The sequence below is a fragment of the Arachis ipaensis genome, chromosome B03 (assembly GCF_000816755.2).
Source record: "Arachis ipaensis cultivar K30076 chromosome B03, Araip1.1, whole genome shotgun sequence".
Classification (NCBI taxonomy): Eukaryota; Viridiplantae; Streptophyta; class Magnoliopsida; order Fabales; family Fabaceae; genus Arachis; species Arachis ipaensis.
Genome location: NC_029787.2, coordinates 8736800 through 8749687, shown reverse-complemented (window position 1 = coordinate 8749687; position 12888 = coordinate 8736800). Strand labels below are relative to the sequence as shown.

The following is a 12888-nucleotide window of genomic DNA, read 5'->3' as shown; positions in this document are numbered from 1 at the left end:
CCATTAAAGGCAGGATCGTCGAAGACAGGGACATCATGTTGAGTCTCGGGTTTGTTATTGGAGCTCTCTTTTTGCTGTTTTTATGGATAGTTTCAATATCATAGCCTGGAATGTGAGGGGTGCGTCTAACAAGATGGCCCGTGTGCATTGCAAAAATTTGGTGAGAATATATAAACCATCTTTCTTCTTTCTCTTTGAGACTCATACCATGTTTAATAATTTGAAAAATTTTTGGGATAAGTTGGGTTTTCATTGTGTTGGTATTGAGGAAGCAGTAGGACACATGGGTGGCATTTGGTTTCTATCTTCTATTGCTAATGCTTCTTGTGTGGTTACTGATCAAATTGACCAATGTATCACAGTGAAAGTGAGTGTGGGTAACTTAGTTTGGCTTTGTAGTGCAGTATATGGGAGTCCTCAATTCGAAAAAAGATGTATGCTTTGGGATCATTTGCGTTCTATTAATTCAGGCCATAATAGACCATGGATGGCCGTTGGTGATTTTAATGAGATTGTGGCACCAAATGAGAGTACAGGTGCTTATTTTTCTTCTCACAGAGCTAGTCTATTAGCTACTACTCTAGATGACTGTGAGCTCTTTGATCTTAAAGTGACTGGTAGGAGATATACTTGGTATAGAGCAGTCCAGGCTGGCAGGGACTTGGCTAAAAGGTTGGATAGAGCTATAGTTAATGAGGCATGGATGACAATGTTTCCTGAGGGTTATTCTAAAATTCTTAGCAGGCTTCATTCTGATCATTGTCCTATTTTAGTTCGTTGTCATGGTAGCCCCAGAGTGAAAGGTTCACGTCCTTTTAGGTTCCAAGCTGCGTGGGCAACACATCCTTCTTATAAACATGTTATTAGTACGGCTTGGAATCAAGAGTTTGGAGGCGTTACCGAAAGGCTTAAGATGGTTCAATAGGCTTCTTTAGACTTCAACTCAAAGATTTTTGGAAATATTTTTGTGCGAAAAAATAAGCTGGAATATCAGATTGATCAGATTCAACGGCGTTTGGAGGTTACCGATGTGTTATCTCCGAGAATTAAAGAAGCTGAACTGAGGGAAGATTACAATAGGCTTTTGTTGCAAGAGGAACTTTTTTGGTACCAGAAATCTAGAGAGCAGTGGGTCAAGTATGGGGATAGAAACACTAAATTCTTTCATCTTCAGACTTTGGTGCGTAGAAACCATAATAGAGTACATGGATTATATGTTAGAGATGGGTCTTGGTCTACTGATCCAGATATTCTCCAGGAAGAAGCCCTCTCTTTTTACAAGAATCTCTTTGGTACAACGGAAGAGGTTGAGGTTGATTGTTTACGGGATGTTCCGATGCCCACTCTAAGCACTAAGGCTTGTGCTAAGTTAATTGACCCTGTCTCTTTTGCGGAAGTCAAGTCAGCAGTATTCAGTATGAGTCCTTTTAAGGCTCCTGGTCCAGATGGCTTTCAAGCTTATTTTTTTAAAGAATATTGGGAGATAGTAGGCACTGAGATTTGGAATATTGTCCGGAGCGCTTTTTTGGGAGAGTTCTTAAATCCTAGCATCATGGAAACTCTGATTGTGCTTATTCCTAAAATTGATAACCCTACCTTTATGAAGGATTTCAGGCCTATTAGCTTGTGTAATGTTGTTTACAAAATTATCACCAAAGTATTGACTAACCGACTTCGGCCTTTTCTTCCAGATATTGTTTGTCCTTTACAAGGAGGTTTTATTCCGGGTCGTGGTGATCCTGATAATATTATTGTGGCCCAAGAAATTCTGAATTTCATGAAGCACACAAAATCCAAGAAAGGTACTCTTGCTTTTAAAATTGATCTTGAAAAAGCTTATGATAGGGTGGATTGGAGGTTTTTGGAGAGTACTCTCATTGCTTTTGGTTTTCCTATCATCACTGTTAATTTGATTATGACTTGTGTCCGTGCATCATCTCTTTCTATTATGTGGAATGGGAATAGATTGGATAGTTTTGCTCCTAGAAGGGGGCTTAGACAGGGCGATCCAATATCTCCTTACTTATTTGTGCTTTGTATGGAAAGACTTGCTTGCTATATATCTCATAAGGTGGTCGAGAGTGTGTGGAAACCAGTTTCTGTCACTAGGGGTGGCCCAAAATTTTCTCATTTGATGTTTGCAGATGATCTCTTACTCTTCTGTCAGGCTACAAAGAGTCAGGTCCAAATGGTCATGCATTCTCTTAACATTTTTTGCAAGGCATCTGACATGAAAGTGAATCTTGAAAAGTCTAAAGCTTTTTGTTCTAAAAATGTGACTGCTCGTAGAAGAGATATTTTTACTAGTGTTTCTTCAATACGTTTTGCTTTGGACTTAGGAAGATATCTTGGAGTTAACCTTAATCATTCCCGTACCAGTAGGGCTTCTTTTCATTCGGTGATTGAAAAGGTGAGGGGAAGATTAGCTAATTGGAAAGGAAGGCTTCTAAATAAAGCAGGGAGACTTTGCCTGATCAATTCTGTTGCAGCATCTATTCCTGTCTATCATATGCAGGTATCTTTTTTTCCAAATTGGGTTTGCGATAAATTATCTTCTATGATAAGACAGTTCCTTTGGAAGGGTCAAGTTGATAGTAAAGGTCTTTCTCTTGTTAATTGGAGGACCGTGATCACTCCAAAAAAATTTGGTGGCCTGGGTGTTAGAGATCCTGCGTGTGTTAATATATCTTTACTTGGTAAATTAGTGTGGCAACTTTTTCATTGTCAGGACAAGCCTTGGGTTGCTCTATTGAGGGCGAAGTATCTGAGGAATGAGGGAGTTTTAGATGGCCCTGTCCCTTGCAATGCTTCTTATGTTTGGAAGAGTATCTCAAAGTCTTTTGGTGCTCTTAAGGATGCCTTCTCTTGGTGCGTTGGGTCACTTGATCAATCTTTTTGGTTTGACAATTGGAGTATTGAGGGCCCAATTGCTCAAGATGTCCCTTTTGTACATATATCTGACTCTGATTTAACTATTAGAGACGTTTGGAAAGATGGTCAATGGAATCTCCATGATATTTTCTCTATCATTCCAGAAGATGTCAAACAGCGTTTGAATGCTTATAATCCAGATTTGAATGCTGGAGAGAGTTTGGGTTGGTCGTGGGGTGTGGCATCTTCTAGACTTTACTCAGCTAGGAGTGGGTACAGTTGGCTAGCCAAAAGAAAGTTTGACTGGAATGAGCATGATAATTGGTTGTGGGTATGGCGACTGCATATTCCTGAGAAGTACAAGTTCTTGATTTGGCTCAGTCTTCATAATGCTATTCCTACGGCAGAGTTTCATTTGGGTCGTGGTTTAGCTTTATCTAGCACCTGTCATCGGTGTCAGAATGGTTCTGAATCAATTCTTCATTGTCTTCGGGAGTGCCCTAGTGCCAAGGAGGTCTGGAACCTTTTAGGCCTGTATTCAGATAACTCAAATTTACATGATTGGCTCTACAGAGGTGCAAGGAGTGAAAATATTTTTCTTTTCTTTTCGACCATCTGGTGAATTTGGAGAAGCAGGAATCATGACTTATTTAATATAGATGATTCATAGAGTGCTAGTAAAGTTGTGAGTTTGATTCGTAGTTCAGTAAGGGAGTTTCACACTATTTTTGCTATGCATCATTCTCTGTCTCCTCCTTCGCTTTGTTTGCATTAGGTTCCACCTCCAGTTTATTCTGTTAAATTGAATTGTGATGCTAGTTGGTTTGCTCCTTCTGGCTATGCTAGTTTTGGTTGTATCATTCGCAATCCTGATGGATGTTGGTTGAAAGGCTGCACTGGGAAAGTCGAAGTGTGCAGTGTTCTTTTTGCTGAATTGTATGCAATTTGGAGAGGTTTACTTCTTGCTTGGGAGAGTGGATTTCGTGAGGTTATTTGTGAAACAGACTGTTTAGAAGCTCTTTTCTTGGTAAACCAAAGAATGCTTGGTAAGGATATTCCGGAATGGAATTTGGCAAAGCATATACAGGAGGTTATGAATTGGAATTGGAGAGTCTCTATTCTTTTAATTCAGAGGACTGCAAATAGTGTTGCAGATTGTATGGCTAAAGCAGCTGCTTCTGTCGTGGACATTCACTCGAATTGGAGCCAACCATGGAGTGAGCTTCAACATCTAATAGATTTAGATATAACCCTAGTCAATTAATTTGGTTTTGTCTCTTTTTTTTCTTTCTTTTCTATTTAGTTACAAAAAAAAATAGATAATAACTAATTTTAGTAGTTAATTTTAATGTACTAATAATATTTTTTAAAAACTAATTGGATTAACATCAGTAACATTTGGCACGTGTTTCATACATTTGAAACTCATACGTAAGTATATCAAAACAAAAATATAAATCAAAATCACACGTGGCACACATATTTTAATTAAGAGGATTAAATACAAAATTTTACTTTCATATATAATTATATATCATTTTTTTACTAATATTTCTACTATATATAAAAGTAAAGGAGAGAACAATTCATATCTATTTTTTGTCTAAAATATTTTTTTCACACATATTAAAGTACCATAACCATTAATTCACTATAAGACAAATGGATAATTGCAGCAGTTTATTTGCTGATTTGCGACGGTTTTGAACTGCCACTAAACAAGATGCCAGCTGAACGCCGTCCGCAATACATAAAGGCTTACATTTTGCGTCGGTTAAATTAGCGACGGTTTAAAATCGCCGCTATATTACGAAGAGTGATTTCTCCTATGTATTTGCGATACTCCTTAACCGTCGCAATTTGCTACAGCATTTTTTATAAAATTTAGTTGTAGCGGTTTTAAACTGTCGCTATTTGTAGCTCCTATTTCTTTTTAAAATATACTATTTTAGTTTGTTTTCTTTTATTAACCTGGGGATATTTTTTGGAGTATTTTTTATTTTAAAAATCTTATCGATCTTCTCTAAAAGTCTAAATTGATGTCGAGAACTCATAAATATTTAAAAGCAAAACAAATTAACATATTTATTTTAATATCAATAGAGTATTTCAATAGTCACCAAAAAATGTAAAGTATTTGGCTGATAAAAAATGCTGCATAGTTAACTTAAACAAAACATATACTGAAAAATAAAATATTATATATATCCTAATTTCTATTTTCCGCCATGTCCATCCAAAGAATTCATCCGTGCAGCAATGTCTGGTGGTAGCTTCCACCTTGTTGTTGGACCAGATAACTTAGCACACTTTGTTGTCTGCCTCTTTATTTTTTTTGCTGCTACAAAAAACCAAAATAACTCTACATTTTGACAGCTATTTCAGTGTACCATGCTATCTTTAAAATTATCTAGATGGTCATTTTTAAAACACCAAGCCCTACATTGCAAACCAAGGAAAAACATACTTGACATAAACATAGTTAATTTATACAATTGATAATAGCTATGTGCCTAAAAAATCAAAGAAATAAAATAGTTGATAAAATCTATGTGAACAATGAGAGTTATATACTAGAATGAAAACAAGCTTGAACAATAGCCTTAGGCCATCGAGCATGAATATCTTAAATGAATTCATTCACAATTGATAGATACTAAAAATAAAGATCTGACAAACATCTACTAAAAAAAGATTAACTAATCAACAAATAAAAACTTTAAACAAGAAAACAAAGATCTGACCAAAATATTTTACCCACAAAGACAATCTTCAAGTAGCTCTTTATTGTTGGTTCCAAGTGGAAGCATCTGCCACAATAAGGAATTCAATGTATAACAAGTTAGAAAGAGTTACTGATTTTACCTATTAGATTATCTTAATAAAGTCGAAATAAAATTAAGATAGTCAAGCCCCTTTGTAAATAACACATATCACACCAAGTAATAAATTGAATAATTAAAGAAAGTATATTAATAAAATATATTTTTCAAGGCATCCTAGTATGGATAGAAATGCTTTAAACCAGATAGAGTATTGTGAACTATCAAAAATGCTTTAAATCAATTAGCAAAGCCAAAGATATAATAAATCAATTGAATAGAAAAATAAAAGGTTAATAGCAAAATGTAATTGAAGTAGCTATTTGATTTGGAAGCCTTTACGAATAGCTGTTACACTAGATTCCTTAGGAGCCAACAAAAATTGATCCTTCAACTGATTTCTATCCAGTAAAAGAAAATTAAGCAAGACAGCACAAGAAACCCAAAAACATGCGGTACATAAAAAAATTTATCTACCAAACAAAAAAGAGATTTTTAAAGTAATGCTTCAAAAGAAAGAGTATAGCAACAACAAAAATCATGCTGAATATCCTTCAAAAGGTTCTATAAGAAGTATGGTTTTCAGGTTATGTCATAAGATACATACAAATCACCTAATATTGAAGCACAAGAGAGTGAAAGTAATGTCACCCCCTTCTGACCATCATATGCATGTTATATTTAGAACTCCCATAGAAATTAATGAAGTTAAATTAAGCCAATGAATCCTACCTATTCTAATGTAAGGCTCGAATACAAGTATATACTAACTGCTTCACTCGGTCGTTGACCAGAGGACAAGTGGATGAGTAATCTAAACCAGAAAAAAAAAATTCCAACATCCCCTGTTGCATATATTTTTATTAATTTCAGCCCCAATAGTACATATTATAGAAACAGCAAGGATGTAAACAAATATTTATGAAATTTCAATTTGTTTCACTTCTAATAAGTACTAAAGATATATAATTGAAAAAAATAATTGCATATTTTAATTTTTAGTACTATGTAAAAGAAAACTAATCACATTTAAATTTTTTAATCAATTTTATTTTTCTATTCTTTCCTAAGATAATGACACCTTTATGTTTCTATGTCATCCAAAAATATAATGAGACATCTAAATTCATCCTTGGCCGAACAATCAACATAAGACTCAACACAGAAAAATTCAAAGAAAAAAGAATAAACAAGTCTTGTGCTCCCACTCCATCATTTCCTAATTTTCCATATATAGCAATCAACAAGTCAGTGATGACATGTAACTTTCATCACAGCAACACTATATATATTCAATTAAATATTTTTTAATTGTTATTTTAATTTCTGAACAAGAAAAATACTTCAATATATACATAATAATTGAATAGTCCAAATTTTCATTTTAGCTTAAATCCAACCACTTAAAAAAAGCTCAGAGAAGAAAAGACATCTCCTTTGAAGCTTAGGCAATAAATCCAATATAATATAATTAATTAAAGATAGGAACAAATATCTTGAAAAAAATTTGTAGATATAGTTGAAGTAACTTAACTCTCAAGGAACCAGCTTAATTCAATACTCATTCATGCTATTGCACTTTCACTCTATTGTTTTCAATTCTCTCTAAAACCCTTTCATGGTATTGTAGAGCTAAGGTTGCAGTCAATCATGGAAGTCGTAATTCAACTTTCATCTTCTCCTTCTTCTTCTAATGCTTTCACTGCCGCTCACCTTAATAAACTCATTGAAAACACTTATAAAACATGGTAACAATTAGTGTACAAATTATCAATACCAATGAACTGCAAAATCATCTTCGTCCTATCAAAATCCCTTAACAATATAATGATGAAATTAATCATGCTGCTGGAATCGAATCCAAAACTTTCAAAGAATAGAAGCAACAGGATTATTATCTCATGTGAACAAAATTTTTTAATCACAGTAAGAAAATGGAGTTTAAGATTACAAACCTCAATCGAGCAACTGTAAGAGCAAGCACAGCAGCATGAAAAAGCCTCAAAGCAGCTTATATGTATATTCTGCAATCTTGAACAATTTCTGCCTAATCCTTCAATCATAGTTGTTAGATCAGTACTATCATTTTTTTGTCGAAAAAACTCCAACGAAATCTCTCTCAACTGGGGACAGTTAAATACCTAACATTTCAAAGCAACTGTTGGTAACTAAAGTTCCCTCTTAATGCCTGCTCAGTTCTATCAATCTAAAGTTTGATCACATCATACAATATCAAGAGGAGAAAAGAAAGATAGCAATCACCATTTTAGAAAGAGAGTATAGATCTGACAGCTAAAGGGTAGTAAGACTAGCCGAATAGAGGACAAAGCCACCCAGGTTAGAACAACCTTCCATCTTGAGGCATTTGAGAAAATTCTAGTTTTCTCCGATGCTTAATGACTACCAAAAAAGATGAAACTCGGTGTATTTTAAATAAAAAAATAAAGAAAAAATTCTAGATTACCAAAGCAATTATTTTAGCACAAAAATAACCACTGATAACTCTAGATCATCAAAGTAATGGAAAAAAATTCTGTGCATGCTAAAAAATGAGCACAATCATAGATTCTCATTTAACCAAAACAAAAATGAAACAGCATCTAAATAATTTATGTTACTAAACTTACCCATAATCACACACCTTCATAAAAAAAAATGAGTCATTACAGATATCAGGAGAACTATTCTTTTCTCTTTCAAGTATAGCTTTCAACACTTTCCAAATAAAGATTAACAAGAAAAAAAAGTCTTTAGCACTCAAAATCTCATATAAAAAATAAGGACTTCATCAGTTTCATCTAACTCTTCAAAATTAGTATTCAAATCAAGTGGCAAATTCAAGATATATAATCTATTGAATATAAAATATGTAGAGAAAAATTACTCCTCAAATCACCTTTGATTGCTTTAAGTTGTTAATTGACAAATCCAATAATTCGAATAAAAAGGTGTGTTGAGTTAAGAAATTAACAAAATTAATTAATGATGATAAATATTATTTTTGGACAAATTATCTAACTAATAATTATTTGTGATTAAGTGTTGCAGGCCAAAATTGGTATATAAAGGCAGCCCAAATTGAATAAAAAATAAAAACAAGGCTGGCAGACTACAAGCCAATAAAAGCCCAAAGAAAATAAAGAAAGAAATCTAACGGGATGAACTTGAGTAATAGCCAACCCAAGCCTGATTTGATTTCAGCAAGCAAATCCCTCCACCTTGCTTCCAAGGCAACGTTCACTTTTTCCTGTCTCAGTCAGAAATCACAGAAGAAAGAAAGAGTGCTTAGTTCCTAAGCTATTCAAAGAAGAAGAAAGAAAGAGAAGGTTAGGCAAGAAAGGCTGAGGTCAAATCAGCAAAATCAAACCAAATCAAGTTAAGGAAAAGGTTAAAGGTAACACATTTCCTATTGCAAGCATATTGCTTTCTACTCCTCTTCCCAACTCTCTGCCAAGTCTGAAATGGGATACATGGGAAAGATAATTTTTGTTCCTCACTGCTGTGCATCTACGGTCACAAGTATGTCTTGGGGACCAAGTAGCTTCTCAATGGCCAAGATCTGGGTTTACCATTGAGGATATCTGTTTTTTGCTTTTCTATGGTTTTCGGTCAACAAGAGAAGGTCAGAACCAAAGTTTCTATTCTGAAGATTAATGAAAAAAAGTGAGTTGATGGGTTGGTAAAGCACAAAGCTCAAAAAGTTGACCTAGGGAGAGCAACCCAGCAATATGAAAGGAGATAAAAGAAGATTTTTCATCATTCAAAAGATAAGGAGAGATAACCCAGAGTATTGAGATTTTGTTCTGTGAAGAAGCTCTCTGAAGAAGTTCATCTACTTGGACAGTATTTTCTTTCAAAGAAGCATTCTGCCAAAAATGAAGAACTGAATCAGAGATATGGAAATCTGGTTTATCACATAGCAAAGAGGCTGTTAAACAAGTCAATCTCCTTCATGTTTTACAGATTGTACCTTACTTTTTAATATTTATCTTTCTGTAATTTCTTGAGTGAAAAGGCATATTGAGAGAGTTCAAGTAAAAGCCAATGAGTAAAAAGAGGCTGAGTGATACACTTGAGAGAAAAGTCTAAAGTTATTTTCAGATTTCTTTAGGTAAGTCTGTATCTTGTATCTTGTACCAGAGAGGTACCCCTTTCTTAGTTGGGTGAGCACTAAGAGTGAAGAGTTAGGTATTAGCATAGCCAATGTCAAGTTAGGTTAGAATTTGAGTGTGAAATGATTGTGTCAATCCTGTGGAATTGGTGTATGTAATACTTCAACTATAGTGGAAATTCCACCACTGTTGTGGTGGAGACTGGACGTAGGTTGCATAGCACAAGGCAACCGAACCAGGATACATGGTGATGTTAGCTTTTCTCTTCTCCGCTCTGTTCTGTTTTATGATATTCATGAAACAAAACGAAATTGTCTCATAAATTTTCGCTGCTGAGTTCAACCATAATCAAAATTGCAAGTTTATCTAAAAAATGGTTATTTCAGTAACTTAAAGAAAGGCATAGATTCAATCCCCCCCCCCTTCTCTAAGCATTCAACAATCTTCAAGGTGAATAAGAAAACAAAGACCCGAGTAAAGAAAAAGAAGGAAGAAGGAGAAGAACCTGAGATGGTGGTGGTGGTGACGGGGCTAGCATCGATGGAGGCCGAAGGCGACTGTGCTAAGAAACTCGTGCAGCTGCAGCAAATTCGAACCACGGATAGAGCAGATTTGGCAGTAGAGAGGAAGCAGGGGGCACCGTTTTGGGGTCAGGGCCAGCAGAAGTAGCGCCAATCAAAGCTCATGGAGTAAGAGTTAGGGTTAACAAGATTTGGGGGGCTCATGGAGCACCTTTATGCTTGTAATCTCAAAAATTCTCGGTTTAGTGAACAATTCTAAAACCAAATCAAGAAAACCAAAAAGAAAACAGAACAAAATTAAAAGACAAATTTTTTGGATACCAATGATCTGAACCAAGAAGCTGAGCAGACTTAAGGACGGACCAGAGGAAGCAGTGAGCAGATTGGCAATGGACCCACCAGCAGGGAAAGCGCGATGCAACTGGTACTGACAAGCAGAGGTACTCGGCGGCAAGGATTCGTGCGCGGAGGTGTGTTTTGTGCCTCTGCTCTCGTTTGTGTTTGCCCGAGGAACAAACGAAGGAAATCTGCTGATATTGCATTATATATACCCAAAACGATTGAATTGTAGCTATTTTATTAAAGAGCTGCTATCCAATACAGTACCGCAGCTGAAGCCAAATTGCAGTTCAGAACCAACGCCATTCTGCCAATTTCCGACGAGTACGAACACGGACGCTAATTTCTGGCTATCCTCCGCTTCTCTTGTAGTGATTATTAAGAAATTAAAAAAGTTTTCATCTTAACAAATATTACATTAGTAACACGCATTGATAATGTTAGTGCATATTAATTAATCCAAATCGTAAAATATAATATCTACGCATGATGTTTGTGTATCACTGTGTCAATTAAGTTTTTATCAGCTAATAATGTAAAATATATATGCACATGCATTACTAATCAATGTGAAATAGATAAAGGGAACGATCTACGAATTATGATTGTTTCTATCCCAAGAGTAAAGTTGACAGTTTAGTTTCCCAAATATACAAATATATAATGTGGCGTTTTATTTTTGCGATTTGTTTGGTACTTTTCTCCGTGTATCATATCAACTCATTAAGAAAATTTCAAATATTATCTTTTATACAAGATTACTCAAATATTTTAAACCAACCGCAAACAATATAATTGGATAAAAGATAATGTAAAAAATAAAAAATATGAGAAGGCCGCTAATAAAGTTAAGGTGAAAGATAACAGAATAACGAAAGAATTGGGTTTTAAAAGATTTGGATAAATTAAAATCTGAAACTATAAATATAAAACCATAAGATTTGAATCATCAGTGTATTGTCTAGTATCCTGCATTATTGTGATTCTTTCTATCCCATCTCTGTCTCCAACAATGAATTTTTTTGTTGTTCACTCTTGTTTTATTCTCCCAATCCTACTCGTCTCTCTTGTGGTGACTTCCATGTTCATAGAGGGTTCAAGTCTTATTATATTATTGTCTTCCATGGCGACGCTGATCTTATATATTTTCATTAGCGTTGTTGGGTCACGGTTAAAAACACTGATTGATGAGAGAAGCAGAATCCCAGAGGCATCAACAACAGAAACAGAAACAGAAGAGAGGAGGCAGATAAGAGATACTATTGCGATGGATCATATTGTAAGATTAATGGCTCATCAGAGAGAACATCAAACAAGGCTGCAATTCAATGGTGATTCTGCTGTTATAACTATGGGTAGGAAAGCTTTGAGGGTGTTGCCACCGGTTAAGAGCTTTGTTGTTGAAGATAAAAGCAGTGGATGCTCCCCTCTTGAATGCTCTATTTGCATGGAAGTGTTTAAGGATGGGGAGTTGATTCAACCTCTTGGATTGTGTCCTCATCAGTTTCATTCTTCTTGTCTTTACTCTTGGCTTCATAGTGGAAAATCTACTTGCCCCCTTTGCCGTGTGGATTTAGCAACCGCATAGATGCTTTTTAATCGGCATTAGCCTTTTCTGTTCATATGAGATGAATTTTAGGGTAAGATTCATTTTTTTGGGATTGTTGCCCTTGGTGGAAAACTGGAAAAGTAACTAATATGTATAGGTTATGCGACTAAAATCGCCTTGAAAATATGGTTTCAAAGCCTTGTTTAGTTTTTCTTTTGCATCACTACTTTAGGTAGGTTCTTTAAAGAAACACTTATTTGTATATGTTAACTCTTTAAGTGTCACATACTTTTAGTATTTAACTTTTTTTTATCATTAGTTTATTCCAGAATGAGCAATTGCACTTTTTATTTTTAATATGGAGAAGAAGTTGGTGTGTTGCAGCCTTATGGAGAGTACAGGAAGTGTTAGGGGAGTACAACTCGGACCGAGGGAGTTGAATACAAGAACACGGAGGGACCGTTTTCTTTTATACCAACTCACGTGTTCGAAAAAATATTTTGTATACCAATTCGGAGGGTCCATTTTCTTTGTATTAAAAAAAAACACTAATCGAACGGTTCGATTTGTTAATGGTAAATTTTAAATTTTTTCTCTCTCACAACTCGGACCATCCGATTTGGTAATTCAATTTTTTTTAACAGAATTCGGATGGTCCAATTTCTTCTGTCCCA

The 12888-nt window shown here is 35.0% G+C and overlaps 1 long non-coding RNA gene across 1 annotated transcript; it reads right to left on the bottom strand.

Moving 5' to 3' along the window:
* On the bottom strand, positions 4931 to 11009 carry LOC110269932. The gene is made up of 2 exons (XR_002358779.1): positions 10311 to 11009; positions 4931 to 7834 (listed from the first exon to the last, which is right to left on the bottom strand). It is a non-coding gene; the product is annotated as an uncharacterized LOC110269932 (long non-coding RNA).